General features: G+C 38.9%; 1 long non-coding RNA gene across 1 annotated transcript in view; it reads right to left on the bottom strand.

The window, feature by feature from the left end:
• Positions 1–5741: 5741 nt before the first annotated feature.
• Positions 5742–20989, bottom strand: part of LOC309635299 — a 32783-nt gene continuing 17535 nt past the window's right edge. Inside the window, exon 2 of the long non-coding RNA XR_014248743.1 lies at positions 5742–20863. This is a non-coding gene — a long non-coding RNA (uncharacterized lncRNA). The remainder of the gene's footprint in view (positions 20864–20989) is intronic.

The following is a 20989-nucleotide window of genomic DNA, read 5'->3' on the forward strand; positions in this document are numbered from 1 at the left end:
GTCAGCACAGACAGGGCAGAGAGGAGGCCTTCATACATGTCTTTAGTTTAATACCAGTAACCCAGGAGGCAGGGAGTAAGAGAACTGACTCCACAAATGTCATCTTCATGCAACAACAACAGCAGCAATGAATCAACCATGTGTAAAACCACATTGAAAGAGACTAGAGAATCTATTTCTTGTTTTGAAGTCTAACAACAAAGTAGATGCTCATGTAACTGACAGTCGTTTTTAGGAGCAGCAAAGAGGGCTAGCTCACTTTTCAAAGATTTTTTCCAATCCATGAGTCAAAGAGCTGATGACAAAGAAGGGGTTGTGTGGCCAGCCCCCGTCTGAGACTTTTCTTCTGTTTTCCAGCAGTGCCGGCTTTTCCAACACTGTCTGCTGCTTTTACTCATCGTGACTCTGCCTTGGCTTAGTGACAGTTCACCAGCTGGGCTGAGTGGCCACAGATATACGGGGTATCATGCAGCCTTGACTTTTTAGGAGAAAAAACAGTATTAGAAAAATTAGTGTGGGATTCTGAATGCAGAGATCTCACTGCAACCCAGGAGCTCATAGGGGCATGGCATAAATATCCTCTATTATTGTGTTACTTGGGATGGGAGCCAGCAAATAGTAATGTGTATATTTAGGAAACATTTACTAGTATCCAACCTTACACTAGGAGCTCTTCAAACACTGTCACATTTAATTCTCACAACATAGTTATAGTTTTCTGCTTTTTAGTGATTAAAAAAGTTGAAGTTCAAAAAGTTGGGTACTTTGCCATAGATCACAGAGCAAAAAAAGTGTCAGAAACTCAGATCTGAGCCAAGTTTTAGCTGATACAAAAGCTCTTACTCTTCATGCTGCACTAGATTTTGTAAACCTGTTTGAGGAAGACTCACCATCTAAAGGCAAGCATCACAGCATGAGGGTCTCTTGTGTAACCACTGCTCGAGGGGACATGGTATCATGTAGGTGTGAAGATCTGATGATGATGTGGGCAAAGGTAGTTAGAAAATCTGTAGGTTCTGAGGTTTGACCCCCAGGATGAAGAGTCAGAAGAAAAAGTAAAATGGTGTGTAAAGGGGGTTTGAATGTTGGATAAAGGATGGTGCCCTGGGTGGGCAGAGGGCTCTGCTGGTGAAATATAAGACAGTCCTGGGACATTGAAGCACATTGGCTGAAAGATACATTCTGGAGCAACACTGTAGTACCTACTGAAATATTCTTCCACTGATCTGCAGAAAAAAAAATCCCTTACATTCTTTGGGAGTAGGAAGTAAAATAGAGCTAGCAACGGTAAGAAAACTGAGAGTGGGGCACCTGATTTGAAAGCCTAGTTTAAGAATTGCAACCAGTTCCAAGGGGAGACCTCTTAGGGGCAACCATAGCTCTGTGGCCTTGGTAAGTTAGTTAACCAACCTAAGGCCCAAATTTCTTACTTGTAAAACGGAGAGAGTCATACCGACCCTGTGTGGCTGTTGTTGGGATTAAATGAGATAATGTGCATGAACCACTTGGTACAATAAAGTTACTTTCCCTTCACTCTTGCCTTTCTTCCATCTTTCCCTTCCTTTGTTGAACAGCACTTGTGTTTTGTAATCCAGAACTCTTAGGGTCATTACTATTTGAAAATTTCCATATTGAATGCACAGGTTCCTGTTCAGTTAGAAACTTGTCGATGTGGTATGAAGAACCTCTGGTTTACAATCAGAATAATTAATGGTAACACCTTAGTTCCAGTTTTTCAGGCCAAAAACATTGGGGTCATCCATAATTTACCTCTCTCTCAAACCCCACATCCAAAGTTAACAAATCTTGTTGATTTTATCTTCCAGATCTATTCAGAATCTGACCACCTCTCATCACCTCTCCTGCTACACCCTAGCGATAGCCACCATCACCTTTTATTTGAAATAATGCAGTAGATTCCTAATCAGTCTATTTGCCCACCTTGTTCCCCTTTGGTCCAGCCATTCTCAATACAGCAGCTAGAGGTACTTTTTTACCTTTTATGTATAATTCATATCATATATCAAATCTGTTGCAAACCCTCCTATGGGTCCTCCCTTATCTCACACAGAGTAAAAGCCAACGTCCCTACGATGGTCTGCAAGGCCCTACACAGTCTGGCTTCCTTATTACTTCTTTGATTTCACCTTTTACTACAGCTGTCCTCACCCCCAGCCAGTTCCAGCTACATTGGACTCGTATTCTTAGAGCATGAGCAGGCACCCTCCTGTCTCAGGGCATTAGCATTTGTAGTTTCCTCTGCCTGGAATGCTCTGTGTGGCTTGTTCCCTCATCTTTTAAGTCTGGGCTCCAATGGCACCTTCTCAGTGAGGCTATCCCTGACCACATTATTAAAAATTACAATATTCCACTCTCTGTTCATCTTCTCTGAAAGTATTTATTACTCTCTAATATTCTACTGTACTTTATTGAACCCTAAATGCTATCACTGGAGGTTTGTATTATTATTTCATGGCCCATCGTAAAGAAAAAAAATCACCAAATAAAATACAACTCACCATCATTTAAAAATGCATACTATTATGTGAACTCCATGACAGCAAGGATTTTGGTGTGTTTGATCATTGTCTAGAAGAGGGCTTGGCCCCTAGCAGGTCCTCAATGTATAGTTATTGAATGAATGTGTAAGACCTGTCTCCTGCCAAAAAGCAACTATGGTGATAAGACATCGACATTTAAAAATAAGCTTTGCATAATGAAGGTCAGTTCAGTAGCTGTGCCCCAAGCTCATGCTCTGGGAACCTCAAAGGAAGGGAACAGAATATTCTTGCTAAAGCTTTTATTTTAATTACAAACATACTGTGTAGCTAAACCTGATATGTGTTAATACATCTCAACAAGACCCGCCTCCATTCTTCCCATCCCAGGACCAGAGAACATTTAAAAAGGAAAAGGAGAGAAGATTTAGGAGTAGGTTAAAGATTTATTTTCCTTCCACTCTACAGCACAAACTTTTTTTTATTGCTCATGTGCCCACACTTGACCTCTTGTTTCCCTCTTTCACCCTGGACCCCTGTAACAGCTCCTTGACAAGGGCATCTAATCATTTCTAGCATACGACAACATTTGGTTCAGATTCCCTTATCAGCATTACCTTTTTTTCTCTCCTATTTGCCCCACCTCCACCTTAAAGGAGACCCGGAATGGACCTCAGAGATCAGTGACACGTCCACCACTTCTTCAAACACTTCATGTAGAAAATCTTTCAGAGATGTGATTGTGGGACCCTAGACCTGGAAAATACCTGTCATCAAGACCTTTACATCTGTTAAAGGAATTCATTCCAATGACATTGCTTGGCCCTAAATTTATTGCTAGAAATTTATACACACACACACACACACACACACACGCACACACACATTTTTGGGCTTTTTTTTATACATTTAAAATAAATTCATCTAAACTCACTTATTTCCAATGGGCAATTATAAATCAGTTTATTTAAATAATTGAAGAACTCCAATTTGATTTCTCTCAATAGCATGTATTAAAGGTTTCAGTTAGATTTTTGAAAAGTTGGTTTTCTGCTTTTGAAAAATGTGTGGATAGCATTATAATAATTTTTAAATATGTTACATATATAAGATGCATTTTCATTATATACAATGTATATTCAGTAATCTGAACTTAAGTTATATCTAGTATGTATTTTGTTACTTCCCATTATAATTACCTTATTCATATTCAGGGTAACAGATCCAACTAAAATGAAACATTAACCATGGCTTTTAATTTTCACTTAAAAGGAAACTTTAAGCTGCTGAAAGTGTTGCCTTTTAAAATCAGAATTACTTCCAGATTTCTATAGTGCTCTGACTACAAAAATACTTTTAAATATATACAGTTATTGTGGTGGGAGAAAAATTTGAAATTTCTATCTTCTTATTGACTTTTAAAGACTTTCTTTGACTACAAAAATACTTTTAAATATATACAATTATTGTGGTGGGAGAAAAATTTGAAATTTCTATCTTATTGACTTTTAAAGACTTTCTTTATGATTCATCTGAAAAAGTAACACATTTTTGAAGTCAAGCTATTTTCTAAAGCTAACATGTAAATCCACATTAGCTTAGTCACTGTGATCCATGGTCCTTAATCAGAAGTGAGTGTTAGGAGAATTCCTCACATATAAATGTGAACTTTCCCTTCACCAGCCCAACTTTCTAAATAAGATGAGAAAATAAAACACAATTAATGTATAAGCAATGTGTTCAATTCACACAATTCTTAGAGAATTCTTTGAAATAGACCTTTATTTTTTATGAAGTTACAGAATGAGAGACACATAGTTCTTAATATTCATTGTTTGGTTCTATGCTTGAATGGTATATTTTCTTTAATTTGTTTTCTATAATATAGCAAGGTGAACACCAGAATGGTGGCAGAAATTTGAAGCGATTTGAAATAAAATTAATTTGGGGTCATTAAAAAAATTATTGCATTACAGTAAAAGGTTTAAATTTGAAGTTTTCTTTATTGTAATAACCTCTGCTTTTAAAATTATTTTAATTTTATTTTTTAAAACACTTTATTGAGGTATGATTGACATAAATTATTTTAATTTTAAATCTACCTTCAACTTTAAATGATTTTAGATGTAGTTTCAACAGCTGCTAAATATTTTCTAGTCATATATAAAGAAATGTTTATAAAGAGAAGGCAGGAATCAGATCCTAAAATTAAGGAGCATGTAACTTTTCTAAAATGATGTCAAATATAAATTTAAAAGAGAAAAATATTAAACAAGGGCACTGTGGTTAAATAAAGTGAATCTTGAAGATATTTTAATAGCAATTAAAGTATATATGTTTCTGGTAACTAGAAGCCAAAAACTGATAATAGATAACACAAAAAATAAACAGAAAGATTGTTATACAGCAGAAACTAACACAACATTGTAAAGCAATTATACTCCAATAAAGATGTTAAAAAAAAATTAACGGAAAAGAATGCAAACAAAAAATACTGAAGAGGGCTTCCCTGGTGGCGCAGTGGTTGGGAGTCTGCCTGCCAATGCAGGGGACACGGGTTCGAGCCCTGGTCTGGGAGGATCCCGCAGGCCGCGGAGCAACTGGGCCTGTGAGCCACAACTACTGAGCCTGCGCGTTTGGAGCCTGTGCTCTGCAACAGGAAAGGCCGCGATGGTGAGAGGCCCGTGCACCGCGATGAAGAGTGGCCCCCACTTGCCGCAATTAGAGAAAGCCCTCGCACAGAAACGAAGACCCGACACAGCCATAAATAAATAAATAAATAAATAAAATAAAGCTTATTAATTCTCCAGGGTCACAGAGTGAGATATTATCCACTGATGCTTAAGTTAATAAATTTCCTGGGAACAAAATAAAAAGCTAGACATGTTTAAAAAAAAAAAAATTCAACTGTCAAATATAGTTACATTTTAGTGATATAGTTATATATTTTAAAAACTAATTAATCTTTGCTGTTTTGGTAGTGAGGTTTTTTTTTTTTTTTTTTTTTTGGTTTGCTCTTTTTTTTTCTTTTTTTTTTTTGACTGAGCTGCGCAGCATGTGGGATCTTGGTTCCCCGATCAGGGATAGAACCCGTGACCCCTGCAGTGGAAGCACAGAGTCCTAATCACTGGACCACCAAGGAATTCCCTGGTTTGTTCTTTTTTGACTTTCTGTGAGCTAATGAACTCTTTCTAATTAACATAGCACTAATGCAATCTTTTTAAATTAACAATTTTATTGAGAAATATTTCACAAACCATGCAATTCATCCATTTAAAGTGTCCAATTCAATGGTTTAAGTATATTCACAGAGTTAGGCAACCATCCCCACAATCAATTTTAAAATATTTTCATCACTCCAAAAGTAACCTGTAACCATTAGCAATCTCTCCCTGTTTTCCCCCATTCTTCCTAGTCCTGGGCAATCACTAATTTACTTTCTGTCTCTATGAATTTGCTCATTCTGAACATTTCTTATAAATTGAATCATGTAATATGTGGCCTTTTGCGACTGGCTTCTTTCACTTGGCCTAATATTTCCAAGATTCACTGAGCATTTATCACCACTTTATTCCTTTTCATTGCGGAATAATTATTGTATGGATATATCACATTTTGTTTAGTCATTCGTCAGTTGATGGACATTTGGGTTATTTTCACTTTTTGGCTATTGTTAATATGCTGCTGTGAACATCTGTGTGCAAAGTTTTGTGTGGACATATGTTTTTATTTCTTTTGGGTATATTCCTAAAAGTGGAATTACTGGGTCATAGGTTAACTTTAAAGCTAACTTTAACGGTAACTCTTACAATTCTGAGGACCTGCCAGTCTGTTTTCCAAAGTGGCTGCTCCATTTTACATTCCCACCAAGTGGTGAAGGAGGGTTCCAAAATTTCCTCTACATCCTCACCAACAGTTTGTTACTGTCTTTCTTTTTGATTACAGTCGTCCTAGTGGATATGAAGTGGTATCTTACTGTGGTTTTGATTTGCATTTCCCTGATGGCTACTAATCCAATCTTAGTCTAAACCAGAAAGACATGCTTTCCAGCAACCAAAATACATTTTCCAGAATTTCAAACTTTTTTTCCCCAGAAAAATATATGCATTAAGCATGTTCATATACATGTGATCTATTCTACTTAATTCTCAAAGTGTGAAGGTTGGATTAATGGACTAGGAGACTGTCAGACCAAGTTCTCATTTCTTTCTCTTTATGGACACATTAATCTTTTTCCTATACTCAATTCTAGAGCAAAAAATTTTTGGACTCTTCATGATAGGAGTAACTAATACTATTTGATTGTCAGTTCTTCACATACATCGGTTCCTTTAATTCTTATCACAATGCTGGAGCAGGTATCATCGTTCTCATTTGGAGTTGACTGAGTGATGTAATTTGGCCAAGGCTACACATCTAATAAGAGTTGCAGTAGACATTCAAACCAGGGTCTGCCTGATTCCAAAGCCTATGTTCATCATCACTGCCCCCTCTTAACTCTTAAATATTGTTGCTCAGTTGGGAATGTCATTTGATATGGGTCTGGAGTATTATTTTTAAGTCCTGTGTAATTATTGCTCAAGGGAGTCTTCAAACAGTATCCCACTGTGTGGTGTTTCCTACAGGCAAGCGTTAATTGATAACTTGTTGTACATACTCTGGACCTAAGTCTATGTTAGGTCCTTTGAAAAAAATTGAAACTGCTACTTAATGAGCTCTTACCATGTGCTATATACTATACTAGGTCCTTGATATATATCATCTCTTTAAACTTGCACAACAAGCTCATTACATAGTCCTGAAGCAATTTACAGTCTAGTTGTTGAGATGAGACATATATTTGAGTGCACGAAATAACATTTAAAAAAGAGACAAATAACAGTACATGGTGCCATTAAGCAGCATGTGATTAATTTCCAAGTGAATCATATAGTGTGGAAGTCTCCCGCATTCCTTCTGGTCCTAATCCTTCTCCATCGTAGAAAGAACCTGAATCCATAGTAGATGGCCACACTCTGTCCTCTGCTGGAGTCAAAATTTCCATAATGGCACTGGAACACTTTCTTGGAAATAAATATAGCATAATGATTCTTTGTTTTATGAATACGGAAGTAGTCCTAAAGATGAAAACTCAGGAAATAAGTGAATAAGTTGGTTGCTAATGGCAGCCCTTGAGTCCCCAGCTTTGCGAAGGTTGGACTTGTCAGCGCCTTTCCGTCCAAGGCAAGGTGAGTGGATATTTGCCACTTTCCCAGAGGGTGCTCATTGATTTAACTGAGTAGCACAGAGTGCTGATAAGTTATCAACACCCCAAACCCCCACTTCCACACCCCAGCCGGATGGGATCGGAGCCTCCAAACATTTGCAGATGGGTCCAGTTTGAAGTTATTCTCCCCGCCCCAAATCCTGAGTTTGCCATTTTTGAATTCAGTAGGGAGAAGTTTAAGATTTCACCGATTCATCTCTAGGCCTGTACTAGGGGCAGGAAATCTGGGGCCGGTGGTTGGAGTTAAGGGTTGGGCAGGGGCAAGGAACAAAGGCTTTCAAGACAGAAGAAATAGGGCCTGCAAAGGGCTCTGGACTTTCTAATGAGCAGGATCTGAAGAGGATGAGTTTTGGTTTGTACAACACTCATCCTCACTATCATCCCAGCAACAGACTGCTGTAATGGAAAGATTCCAGTGTGCGGGGAAAGATGCCACTCTGGACCTTTCGCTGAGTACGCTTTCGATGTACTCTTCGCCAGTCCTCAGACAGGCCGTAACCGATGCCTCTAGAAAACAATTCGAATCATGGGGAAAATCTGAAAGCATAACAACAGTTTAATTAAGTGCCTAAATGTGAGAGTCAGGAGAAGATAACTAGCTGTCTTTAAAATTTTCTATAGATATGAATTATGATCATTTTTCAATGAGGTGCTTGTAGGGCTTCTAAAAACCAGCAGATGCTTTTATTTTCAGCTTTTTTATTCTTTTAGATAGCGGCCATCTTATGAACAGGGTAAGGCTCTAGATACAGCCTGGAAGAGCAGTACTGGGTATAGGGGAAGAGCACTGCAGCTAATTGGAAGCCTTGGGCAAGTTGCCAAACTCTCTGGCTCTCAGTGTCCTTATCTGTAAAATGGGGCATTAGTAGCACCTTAGCTGGTAGGGCTGTGGGAGGAATGAAGGGTTAGTACAGATAAGCACTTGGAACAGTGCCTGGCTCAGAGTAAGTGCTCCAGACATTTTAGCGGCTCTTAGCTCTTAAACAACATTATTATTATTATTTTTTACTATTTTAATTTATCATCCATTTAAAATGGTTTCTCTAATTCTTTAACATATTTTTACAGCTATTATAACATTTTATTTACACTTGCTTGTCTTTTCATTTAATTTCTGCCAAGAAGTAAGTTGAATTGCATGGGCTTCTTACGGGCATTCACCGCATAAACAAAGCAAAATTTTATGTTTAACAAGATATTTCTAAAAAGTTGAATTCTGTATTTCAGACTCTTTTGCACCATTTGCTTTATTTATATAACTGAAATACAATTACCATTTTCATCTCTGCATAAAATAATTCATTTCGTTAATTTCAATTTACATACTACATTTCCAGAAATCTGCCCATTGTGGAATGCAAGGCACACTTAACAGTGACGTTGCCTGTAGTCAGGGCCTCTGACGGCAATTCTAAACCTTGTCTTCCAGTCACCAAGCAGTAGTGAAGCAGCAGCTGCTACTCTTCTAGTATTCTTTTTTCAAATATACTATGTTTATGGCTGTACTCACATTTCTGCTAATTTGGAAGAAGGGCTGGGGCAGGGTTTCTGAGTCAGTTAGCTTCCTTGGATGATTTGAAGCCCCTGGCAGCAGCTAACAAGCTGTGGCAGATTCATAGACAGCAGCAGCCTCAGAAAGGCCAAGAAAAAAGATCAGTAGAGCTTCTACGGTTTTTTCTTTTTCTTTTTTACTGGGGACTGGTGGTAAAAGATACATAAAGTGAAGTATACTATTTTAACCATTTTCAAGTGTATCCTTCTGTGGCATGAAGCACATGCACAGTGTTGTACAATTATCACTACCATTCATCTCGAGAACTTTTTCTCCATTGCTTTTTGAGTCAGCCCTGCCCTATTTGGGGAACCTGGAGACTGAGAAGGGAGCAAAGCAGATACAGATTCATGTTCTCTTCAGGTGGAGAGAGGTTTTTTTCCTTTCTTCAAACACCTCTTCAAACACAAAGAGAAAATACATGTACTTTAATTTTTTTCTTGGGCTTTTCATCTCCTCTTTCTGTCATAATATTTTAATATAATACCCAAAAATGAATGTGGATTTTCAGATAAATTTTCTAAGCATCATGAGGGCTGAAATATATCCCTCTTGCAGAAAATACTGAAGTGTGAGCCTCTACTTGTCATGTTAAACTTATCAGAGAGTAGCTGAGAGCTTTTGCGTTCCATCTATGTGACAACCTCCTTCCCTAATCATATAGAATTATAAGAGTAGCCCTGTTTATTGCAGAAAGACAAAGTAACCTCAAAATATGTTGTATATTTGTAATACGCTTTTTTAAAAAAATGGTTGCATTCAGAAGAACTTGCTGAGAAACCATATGAGTGATTGGATAAGACAACCTACCAGGAGAGGTGTGTGAGGGGAATGACTAAAACTTAAGATAAAATAAAAGCCAATTCAAATGAATTTTGAGTGCTGTTGATGGTGATAAAATAGATAAGGTACTTAAAAATGCTGCTAATGGAAAATAAGTTAGTAAACCTGTGAGGAAATTTCTATGTGTATATTTAATATACATTTATTTCTATATAAATTATATATCATATATCTATTTATATGCTATTGTATTTATTATATATGTAATATATATGAAGAATAATTGGGGGAGATTCTGTATATCAAAATATAAAGATAGGTAGATATAGATACATACATCAAGAATCAAACACTTGATTTTTTCCCCAGTTTTATTGAGATATAATTGACATATCACATTGTATAAGTTTAAAGTGTACAACGTAATGACTTGATATATGTATATACTGTGAAATGATTACCACAGTAAGTTTAATTAACACCCAGGAACCAAACACTTTGATCATAACTTCACTTCTAGGGAATTATTTTAAGCAAATGGTTAGACAAAGATTAACACATTAGAATTATCACAATATTTATAATAGCTAAATTTTAGACAATTTAAATAAATGTCCAAAACTGAAAAGTGGTATATTATAACTGATTTATTTGAGGTAAAATGATATTGCAATTATAATTTGTTAATAAAGGATTTTAATGACGTATAAAAATGCTCATGATAGAGGGACTGTTAAATGAGAAAAGAAGAATATAAGTTTTCTATGCAGTGTAACCTCAACCATGTAGAAATATGTACAGAAAAAAGGCTAGTTATATCTGGATGTGGGAATCTGAGTTCCTACATCCATATGCCCATATTCAAACCAATAGAATTTCTTTGTTTTTCTACACTGAGCTCCATTTTATGGGAAAGAAATAAATAAAAAGTAACCATGTTAATGTGAAGAATTTGTTTAAAACTGCTTATCCCAGGGTCGGTCTGTGGGGAGTGAGCTTATTCTTCCACGACTGTTAAAAATGTCATGTTTAATGGTGCCCCTGAGGCACGTTACGTTCTGAGGCGCTTCTGAATCAGGAGTGGTTTTGCTCTGTATCGTTTTAATACTAGGTGAGCGTATTGTCTTCCAATTTTTTGAAATTGGTGGTCTATGTATGGGATCTACACAATTCTGTAAGTAGAAGATCCAGTTAACAGAACACTGCTTTCTTCCATCTTTATGGATAACCTGGGGCTTACAATCTTGTGGCTTCAAGTTTTATTCACTTAAGGAATTACAATTTTTAAAATAATTATTTAATTAGTGGATGTGACTTGGCCCCAAACGGTCTCCCACATGAGAAGGTCTACATCTGAATGATGAGAATAAAGTAGTTTCCAAGGTTTCTTTAGGCAACATAAAATACCAGCTCACGCCAACTGAAGGGGCAATTTGTACCATTAATACATGAGGCAATGACAAAGGAGACAGACCACCAATGTATTTCACACAGACCACTGCATCTTCCCCATGAGGCTCTACTGTGGCAGAACCTTCCAGTGTTACCAATAGAAGACTGGCGTCTCTCCAGGAATTGAAAGGCTCCTTTTCATATGCTGAGCTGCCATATGTTTAGAGTTGATGTTGAGACTTTAAATGTTTTGCGTAGTGGCCACAGGGCTTTGCTTGTATGTGTGCCTTTGGAGCTGTTTCTGAAGACTACCCCACTGTGGCCGTTCTGGGTATTTTAATAGCTTTGTTTGCAATTTGGGATACATATTTTGGTCTAGGATCAAACATGAGCTGTGAATGAAAGATAAACATTTAACTGGCCAAAGGGACTTGCCTGGTGGTGCAGTGGTTAAGACTCTGTGCTCCCAATACAGGGGGCCTGGGTTCGATCCCTGGTGAGGGAACTAGATCCCACATGCATGCCACAACTAAGAGTTCTCATGCCACAACTAAGGAGCCAGCAAGCCACAACTAAGGAGCCCGTGAGCTGCAACTAAGGAGCCTGCAGGCTGCAACAAAGGAGCACATGTGCTGCAACTAAGGAGCACACCTGCCGCAACTGAGGAGCACACCTGTTGCAAACAAATAAATAAATAGTTTAAATAAATAAATAAATAAATAAATAGGTCAAGAAAAATGCTTTCCTTCCAAGTGGGTCCAAAATGGCAGCTTAATTTTGCGTGGCACCTTTTTGGGCCCCATAGGCAGGACTCCTAAGCTTTCCAGATCGAGTATTTCAAGAATCTCTTTTTCCAACTGTTGACCTGACAGGAGGTGCCAGAGTATTTCAAGTGACTCTGATTCATCCTGTAGGGTCCCTGGGTTTTGTCCCTGTGACACCTGAACTGCATTAGAGTGGATGTATCATTTGGAGTCTATGCTAGACTCGAGCCAAGACAACAGTGGTCCTTGTTCTAACTTCTTCTGAGTGAGGAGACGCTTTCAGTTGAGTTTGTCAGGTGGCAAGCATTTTCCTGAATGTCTGATGAACAATGTGTTAGTTCCAGGAGACAGGAATGAGCTTAGAGAGAAATGATGGAGGTTTTTATGTTTAAGTTGGAGGGATATAAGTCCTAGAATCACAGAATGAACCTAATACATGGCTCTGTGCTTAGTAGATTATTGAATAAATAAATGAATAAGTGTACATTACATGAGAAAAACAATGTCTAGATGGGCAATTTACATGGTACAAATGGACAATTTGAGAAAATTAAGACTGTAGAAGTGTTTGGAGTGGGGTTAGATTTAACGGCAGCAGTTGTGAGGAGATTAGAAGAAGGTATTTAAGAAACTAAACTACTTTTTGGAGTATTTGTTGGAATACAAGTATCTCTTTCAACATAACAATGCAAAATTACTCTCTATAGGACAAAGACCATTCCTCTGATGATGCTAAGGCCGTTCTAGTCATGAACATGACAAAGAATACTCACTTACACAGCAAACTCCAGCCTGCAGATAAGTTGTTTTCACTAATTCTTTAAACTCATCCTACTATTTGTCAAAATGTAGCTTTTCTTTTTTTTTAATTTAAAAAAATTTTATTGAAGTATAGTTGATTTACAATGTTGTGTTAATTTCTGCTGTACAGCAAAGTGACCCAGTTATACATATATATATATTCTTTTTCTTCTTCTTTTCCATTATGTTTTATCACAGAATATTGAATATAGTTCCCTGAGTTATACAGTAGGACTTTGTTGTTTATCTATCCTATATATAATAGTTTGCATCTACTAGTTCCAAACTCCTAATATTTCTGTCTCTTATCCCTCTTCCCCCTTGGCAACCACAAGTCTGTTCTCTATGTCTGCGAGTCTGTTTCTGTTTTGTAGATAAGTTCATTTGTGTTGTATTTTGGATTCCACATATAAGTGATATCATATGGTATTTGTCTTTCTTTTTCTGACTTACTTCACTTAGTATGATAATCTCTAGGTCCATCCATGTAGCTGCAAATGGCATTATTTCATATTTTTATGGTTGAGTTATATTCCATTTTATATATATACCACATCTTCTTTATCCATTCATCTGTCGATGAACATTTAGGTTGTTTCAATGTCTTGGCTATTGTAAATAGTGCTGCTATGAACATAATGGTGCATGTATTTTTTCGAATCATAGTTTTGTCTGGGTATACACCCAGGAGTGGAATTGCTGGATCATATGGCAACTCTATTTTTAGCTTTTGGAGGAACCTCCATAGTGTTTTCCATAGTGGCTGCACCTATTTACATTCCCACTGACAGTGTAAGAGGGTTCCCTTTTCTCCACACCCTCTCCAGCATTTCTTATTTGTAGAAAATGTAGCTTTTCTTAATACAGAAATCAAAATATTCTCTTTCAACTGAGTTTCCATTACACTTATCTTTTTTTTCATGAATTTATTTTCTAAGTATGAATCGAGAATCTACTCCATCCCAGACTCCATGATTAGTGCTGGGAGTGCAAAAAACAGGGTCCCTGACTCCAGGAAGCTTGGTGTTTAGGGAATATAAGCAAATAGGCAATTAAGATACAATGTTCCTAAAACATCTCTATTGTCCTTATTTTTTAAGATGTCTGCTTCTATTTATTTAGATGATCTAATTTGTACTCTTTGAGCACATCTCATGTATATTTGATTCCCTAGCATCTGGAACACATTCCATGCACTTAAGTAGATTTATTGAATTTATTTTAATTGAGTAAAATCTAGCATATGATAGATCTAGAAGTAGTATCCAGTGGTTATTATTTGTTCATATTATTATAGAACTTTTGTATTTTGGAAAAATACTGCATACACTGAGTCCAAATTGAGTCAGACCTGATTCCAAAATGTCACTTTATTTTCTAAAATTTATTTTAAAGGGAATATAGTGTTATATAATGGAAAGAGCTTGGAGTTTGTACTTAGAAGATCTGGATTTCAGTTCTGTATAAGTGACATCTTTTCTTAGAGACCCAGTTTTCTCATGTCTAAAAGAAGAACATAAAACTTAGTTCAGGAGTTTTTAAATGAGATTAGGTAGCAAATGTGAAAATCATTTCGTCAACTATAAAGTTAGATGAAATGTTAATGGTGAATCACGGAGTCAGTTAGATACAAAAAGCTATTGGGCATTGTGGAGTCAATTATTACCTTTTTTTTTTTTTTCTGTTCATCATCTCCTCCTTGGGGAAACACCCTTTCTCCATTCCATGTGTCTTTGCTGTGCCTCTGCCCTGACCTCAGCGTGGCACATATGACTGAGTCTAGGCCAGACAGTTTCTGTCTCCTGGGAACTGGGATCTTGTGCAGACAGACACCCAGGCATTGAAGGCCACTGGAGTGGTGGCAGTATCCAAGGCAGTCTGCCAGCTCCCGAGTAGAACATTTTCACTAACCTGTTTTCTGCCCTTTCTCAGACCTGGACGTTTAGCTTTCCCTTCCAGTCTGTGAGCTGCCCCATAGTTTTTCAGAAAACTCCTTTTTTTTGCTTAAGTTAGTCACAAGTTGTGTTTCTTACCACTGAAAATATTAATTGATAAAGGCTCTCTCCCAGTTCAATTTTAATTAGTTTTAAGCAATATTGATTCTTTGTATATTCGTTGCATACACACTCCCTAAAATATGAGTTATGCTTTCTGATTTTGAGAAGCTCAGTCTCCTCTCTGTCCCATGTTTCCCAGCCTTCCCAGCTGGAAACAATGTCTCCATCACTGCTGTGGTCCATACTTCTTTGTGGAAGCACATGACACTGGCAGATTGCGTGGAAGTCCCCAGGAATGCCTCACAGGTAGTTTGCAGGAGTCTCTTGACCACTACTTGGTATTGACCATGCTCTTCTCCTGCTCCAGCTACTCTGGTGTGAATTCTCTAACTGCCTATGCCCCCAAAAGGCAGCTGTGCTGGCAGTGCCTTCTCAAAACTGTTGAGCTTTTGGAGCCATGGCCTTGCAACATGTAATGTCATGTGACATGCGGTGATGATGTAAGGTAGATTACCATTCAATGTCAAGTGAGTGCTCCTGAGAACAAGCACTGGGAATTCCACTGGCGGGGAGAGTTCTTGGAAGATAGAGACTCCCGTGGCTTATCAGAGGGTGTTTTGGGCTTTGATAGAGAGGAATGAAGTGGGAGTGTAGGAAATGGGAAAGCAAAGATGCTGAGGTGATAATGAATAAGGATTTTAGATAGCACTAAGAATAGACAACCTTGAATTGGAGGGGAGGATTCCTGTGGGCTCACAGAGCAGCACAACCAGAAAGGCTCACCAGAGTGAAGCACGAGGGTGTGGCTTGGCTGGGAACAGGTGGGTGAGATTGAGCCCCTCAGGCTTTGGGGTGACCTGGAGGGGGCTGGGGCTCTGACAGCAGCCAGCTCCAGCCATGACCTGCTCTGACCATTTACCTTAGAGTGCTAGGCAAATATTATCATTTTCAAGATGTGCCATGAATGACATTGGTTGGGAAATGCTGCTACAAGACAAGTGGAAGATGAGACTGGAAAGGTAACCTGAAGCCCTACTGCACAGGAAATTGGATGCCTGGGTGGAAATGAAGGAATGGATGGTGAAAACCTTCTAAAGGAAGAGTTGCTTGATTTCTTGAGTGAAGGCAAAGAGGTGTGAAGGGTTTACCAAAGGTGACTAAAGTCTGAAAGGGAAGCCTATTTAGATACATGGGGAAGGTAAACTCTGAACTAGACATGTTAGTTGTTTTCAACTGAAGCACAGAGGGGAATTCTGGGGTTCTAAAAGGACAGAGAAACAGAGTCAGCTGAGCTGCCTCAGCCCTGGAGTGTGTACCCTCTGGCAGGCTGGCTCGGGCAGGGGCTATGCGTGCCACTCTGTCTCTCACCTGGCACCACTGGTGACAACAGCACACTCTGGAAGGACACCTGGCTGGGGTTCATGTGAAGTGAACGACACAAAGCCGACGGGCTCCCACAGGCCAGTCTGTGCTGCCGACCTTAGTACATCAAGTGGTACTAGATCCTCCTGGGCTCGAGTCTCAATTCTGCCACCAATACCTAGGCTACTTCGAACACATCCAGAATCTCCTGGAGCCTTTGAAGCCTCAACCCTGAATCAGGGGCAATAAATATTAGCCACCTTTTTTTACTGTTATTTTAAACTTTCTAACCAAGTAAACTAACTTGCTACAGATTCACAACAGTGACTCAATGTGAAATAAGGAAAATGTTGGCATCGCCTTTCCCAGCCCAGAAAGCAGAAAAGTTTTATCTTCTATGTGAAAGCACAAACCGACTTAAAGAAGAATCTGTTAAGCTGTGAGAAGGTGACTCCGTGAGGAGAGAGCATCGCTGGTGTAAGAGTACGTGACAGCTTTAGTCAAATAGATTTCCCTTCCTGAGATGCTTAAAGAATCAATAAATGTTATCTTTTCCTAAGGCATGCTTAGATAACTATTTTTATATAGAAATAGGACATTTCACCAGATTGAGCATTCATGGATATTTTAAGATCCTCTGGAATTGTCAAGAAGCAGGGAAATTTTAGGTTTGTTATCTGAGAAGACTTCTTCACTGTGAGACTTATCATTTTATAGTGACTGTTCTCAAGGGACAGGTTGCAAAGTCCAATGTTCGTATTGTTTAGAAGCTATACTAGCCTTTATATTCAAAATTTGAACGTGGAGGCAATTCCTGTCCTCAGTAGGAAGAATCAAGACGTTCAGTTGTTTCACTTTCCACAGCTTTTCCACTTATTTTTAAGCCCCCCACAGTATACCACTAAGTAGTCTAGAATTAGCTAAAAGCTGGATTTCAAATGATCTTGATATCTCCCTGAGTTTTCTAGCATCTAAAGTCAACAGGTAGGCTGTTATACTAGTTCTGCAGGATTGAGTGAAGCAGTTATTAGAGAAAAATAAATGATGAGGAAATTAACCCATATTTACTGCCCTTGTCAGACTACATTTATGTTCAAAAACCATGATTCAAAGAACTGCTGGTAACTAGCTTTAAAGGCAGCTTGCTGCATTAAACAGTTACACATGTCGTCTCACTCAGTTTATTCAGCCACTTAGAAGTAGGTGATGAATTCCCATTTTACAGATGAGGAAACTGAGGGCTCAAAGAAGTTAATAACTTGTTAAAGTCACCAGCCTAGAAGGTAGTGGACTTGGCCTGGCAGCCAAGTCTGTCTGGTTCCAAAGCAGAGGCTCTTTCCATTGCATCTGCCACCTGAATGGCCAGCAGAAGCATTAATGACAGCCGTCTAGATCTGGAAGCATGAGTTCCAGCTTGGGAAAAGTTGATACGAAATGAATCACAATCAACGTTGCAGAGTAAGGGCTGGTTGTGTTCTATGAAAAGAGATGATAGGAAAGGACCCTTTCCCCCTGTATAAATATTTCTTGGGCCAGTCATCTCCCTGGGTACTTAAAAATTCTGGCATTAAAAACATTTCTTTTGTTTAAGTCACTATTAAAATGTTTTCAGAAGGTATCACACATTCAGCCTTTGAAGGTGTATCACATCTTTGTGTTAGTTAATACTAATTAACTTGTTCGAAACCTGTTCTCCAGAGAATAATTCACTGGGATGGGACAGGGAAAAATGTAATGCAGGGGAACTAAATTTTGACGCTCTGGAAGGTGGAAAAGAACATTTTAGAGAAGAAACTATGCGAGGATGGCAGGACGAGGTGGGGGATTGCAGTGAGGGACTTCTGCTGGTCCAGGAGTTAGTGTGAGGGCGGCGAGAGGGGCCACCAAGGGTTTATGTATCTCCTTGTTTTATCATTTTTAGCTAAGGCTGGCTCTGAATTGGGGTTTGGGGCACATGTGATGGGGAAATCTGATTGGGAACAGAGCACTAATTAATCCTAGTAATAGTCCAACTTACCTTGGAAGCGAGTTGAAGGCCTGGGGGCTATTGCTGTCCTTAAAGACAGACACCAGGAGACAGCAGGCCTGGAGGCTGATAACAGAAATCAGGCAGACGGGAAGATTAGAAAGACTCAGCCGGCTGGCAGAGCAGGTGGGAGCCGCCTCCTGGGGCGAAATGGAAAGCCAGTGAGACAGCAGGACCACCCTGAAAAGGAAAGGATGTGTAAAAGGGAAGGAAGGTCCAGAACCTGGGTTTTGTTCCTACATTCAAAAGAAAAATGAGCCTGCTGCTGTGTAGTGAGGAAGGATGTTTCTGTTAACACGGAGAGCTGGGAAGAGCCTTGGAGGCTGCGGGACGCCTTCTGGCGTGTTCTGCTTGACCTCCCACTTGACTCGTGGCACCTCGCCTGTGATAGACACCGTGAGCAACCCCCAGGCCTCCACTTGTGACTGTTGAAGTGTTAGTCCCATAATCCAGCCTACAAGTGGCCAGTAAGATGGGGTGCATGGGGCACAGTGCAAATTCCAGCCCCTTTGATAAGTCGTCTGTGGTCTGGGGGCTGCCTGATCAAAAGGTGCAGACTGGGATTAAGACCCCAGATAAGTAGAATGAGTGTCTGGGGAGAGGCCCCTTCTACCCTTTGAGGCCGACTGTTGTAACTTGTGATCTTTATTTAACCCGCACAGAGGTAGGGATTCTTTTCTATTTCGCCTCAGTTTAGTGGACAGTCTGTCTCTCTGATGGCCTGAAATATAACTACTGCGCACGCCAAAGTGAGGTATTTTCCCGTGCAATGCCAAAGGCTGGTTGTTGAATCTCCTCTGGGAGGGCAAACTCTAAATACCATAAATGTTTGATTACAAAAATATTGGGCTATGTTATCTGCTCCTCATCTGGGCTACATAAATAAATGGATCTCTGGGCCAGGATCCTAACTTACTTTCATATGTAGTCTATTTGCTGGCTATGGAAGTTTTGAGGATTTCGTCGTAGGACACTTTGACAATGAAAGCATTATCTCAGTGATTCATTATTTTTTTTTAAAGATTTTATTTATTTTTGAAAAATTTATTTATTTATATATTTATTTTTGGCTGTGTTGGGTCTTCGTTGCTGCGCTGGGGGCTTTCTCTAGTTGCAGCGAGCGGGGGCTACTGTTCGTTGTGGTGTGCAGGCTTCTCATTGCCATGGCGCGGGCTTTTTTGTTGCGGAGCACGGGCTCTAGGCGCACGGGCTTCAGTAGTTGTGGCACGCAGGCTCAGCAGTTGTGGTTCGCGGGCTCTAGAGCTCAGGCTCAGTAGTTGTGGCACACGAGCTTAGTTGCTTTGCGGAATGTGGGATCCTCCCAGACCAGGGCTCGAACCCGTGTGCCCTGCATTGGCAGGTGGGTTCCTAACCACTGCACCACCAGGGAAGTCCCAGTGATTCATTATTTAATGTTTTTGTTGCATATTTATATATAAATGTAATTTGGGTAAAATAGATAAACTGAGGAAAATGAAATATTCCAGGGAGGAGATGTTGTGATAACTGATTGGCAAAACTGTGATGGAAAAATCTTGATACATGAGACACTGTTCTCAGAAGTACAGAGAAGGAACACTGACATGAGCCTGAGATGTAGTCCTAGAAAATACAGATTTGCATGGATCAAGCATTATTATCAATGGAAGTAAAACGGCCCTTTCTCTTTCACATGCTAAGGAAGTTTTATCTTTTCGTATAAGGATCTCATCCCAATGAAGCAAATTCTGGGACACTTCTAGCTAAGCTTCTGTGTATTTGCTTGCTGTAGAACCAGAGATTGAAAAACCCATTTCTCAGATTTATTCACCAGTACTGCTATTTCTCAGACTTTCCTTATAAATCTCATTCTATCTAGAAATATGTCAAGTGATGAAAGTAATTGACTCCTCAAATATTGTCACCAGAGACCTCTAAGGAATACCTTTGAAGGAACTGGCCACCTCAAGCTTAAGAAGGAGCAAGTGGAGTTTCCGAATTGGAAATTGTTTAGACTGAACAGTTATTATTAACTGAGTTATTATAACTGAGTTAATAATGTCAAATCACTTGCAAGCAGTTACGCAATTTGCATTTCTTTTACTGGACACCTGAAAAATGAGGTACCTGCTCAGATTTCCGAACTTCCAATAGTTCCAACACATCTGACCTCTTTGAGAAGACAGCCTCAGAGTGCCATGCTAGTAAAGTGTTACTTAATTAGAGAAACTAAATGAAGAAATTATACCAGTTAATTCTCTATACTGGAAAATATATTTATTTTTGCCTCCATTGTTCTTTTTTATTTTGTACATTATTATTACTGATGAGTTGAAACATGCAAAAATAGACAGATTACTATAACGAACCCTGCTTTACCCATCACCTCCAGACACCATTAACTCCTCATCAGTCTTGTTTCATATAAACCTCCCCAACTCACCTCTTTTTTTTTTTTAAAGGAATTCCTTTATTTTTCTTATTTATTTATTTATTTATTTATTTGGCTGTCTTGGGTCTTTGTTTCTGTGCAAGGGCTTTCTCTAGTTGCGGCAAGTGGGGGCCACTC

Source organism: Balaenoptera borealis (assembly GCF_965194805.1).
Source record: "Balaenoptera borealis genome assembly, chromosome: 9".
NCBI classification, from domain to species: Eukaryota; Metazoa; Chordata; class Mammalia; order Artiodactyla; family Balaenopteridae; genus Balaenoptera; species Balaenoptera borealis.